Source organism: Trichechus manatus, unplaced genomic scaffold (assembly GCF_000243295.1).
Source record: "Trichechus manatus latirostris isolate Lorelei unplaced genomic scaffold, TriManLat1.0 scaffold00040, whole genome shotgun sequence".
In the NCBI taxonomy this organism is placed as follows: Eukaryota; Metazoa; Chordata; class Mammalia; order Sirenia; family Trichechidae; genus Trichechus; species Trichechus manatus.
This window is the reverse complement of record NW_004443976.1, coordinates 8,388,415-8,390,086: the sequence shown is the minus strand read 5'-3', so window position 1 is coordinate 8,390,086 and position 1,672 is coordinate 8,388,415.

Genomic DNA, 1,672 nt, shown 5'->3' with positions numbered 1-1,672 from the left:
TTTTTCCTTGGAGTTGGAGACATGGACTGGGTGATGGCCTGGGATCTCTCCTTCCTGCATCTGTGTCCACAGTAGAAGCAAGCATGGTCCCTCCGACACAGAGGTGCCTGGACTGAAGACCAGGGGGCGCTGACTGCACAGGACCATGGTCTGGCTTGGGCTGGGCAGGGGCTGTGCCCAAGTCTGCAGAGGAAGAAGCGTCAGACAGGACCCAGCCACTCCCAGCAGATGTTGAAAGCACAGACTTTGAGCTCTGGAGTGGGTGATGGAGGAAGGCCCTGATGGGTGATTTTCTGCCCTGGTTTGTGTTGAGGCTTCTCTCCAGCATCTGTTTAGTAGGGTCAGGAGAGATCTTAACATAGTCTCACCAGACGATCCAGCGCTTGTGCTCCCGGGTATTTACCCAAATGAATTGAAAACTTATGTCCACACAAAAACCTGCATACTCAAGGCAGCAGCCCCAAGGCCCTTCAGGGACTCCTCTCTAGTCTTGAATGAGGGAGGGAGAGGGCCTTTAGAGAACGGGGTGACAGGGCAAATGGCCGGTCAGCATCTCCCCCTTCTGGAACACTTGGACTTCTCTAGCTCTGCTCTGAAGAAACAATATTTGATCTTAACTGAGCCTTTGGTTCTGAGCAGTCCCTATGGGTGGTGGTCTTGACTTTCTGAAGGGCTTATGAACTTGGCTATGATGTGGCATGATGTGCAGATGTGCTATCCAGGGTGACCACTGATAGAAGACTGACAGACAGACAGGGAGGTGGGAGGAGCGTCAACCAGAAAAGGGACCACCTGGACCAGGTTCCAAATCCTCCTGCTGGTCAGAAGTGGAGCCTGTCCTGTGGAACCAGGGTGCCCTGTGTGGCAGCGTCACCACAGGCTGGTGCTGGAGGGACCCATTCTGCCTTCTGAGCACCCTTTTGGGGTAGAGCCTGCTGTCCGTGGGACAGGAGCTTGGGAGATGAGAACAGTGGGCCTAGAGGATGCTTTGGGCTCAAACCTCTAATTTGTGCTTATGGGCTGTGGGACCTGGCTAAGTAACTGACTTTTCTGGGCCCATTTACTCCTCTGTAAAATGTGCTACAAAGGATTAGATGGGGAAAGACAGTGAGGTGAAGGCCCCCAGCCTGTGCCTGGCACATGGGAGGTGCTCAGGGTGAAGGCTTTCTCCCGGGCTGGTGGCTCTTTTTGTCCTCTCCTCCTGCACCCTGGCCAGGAAGGGGGTCACTCCCCTGCTGGGTGTCCTAGGCTCCTGCTTGGTGTTCTTTCTCTGCTTTCTAGTGACCCCGGCTTCACTTCCACTTTTTCCACCTTGCAGTCCCGAGCCCATCATGGTGATGCCTGGTGCCTCCTGCTGCCTCTCAGAGCTGTGTGGGGTGGGGGTGATGGGTATGGCCTCTGGTGCCAGACCACCTACACTTCAGTCCCAGCTCCATCACCTTCTAGCTTGGTGCTCCTGTGCCTCACTTATCTCACCTGCAAAACGGGGATAATGATAACAATAAGGTTTTCGGAAAGGATTAAATGAACTAAACTTAAAGTGCTTAGACCACTTCCTCTCAGGTAGTAAGCACTCAGTATGAGGGAATTATTTCTAGCCTGGGCCTTCCTCTGCGCTTCAGACACCACCCAGAACGCTTTCCTGCTGACTGCCTCTTACCTACTCTCTCCT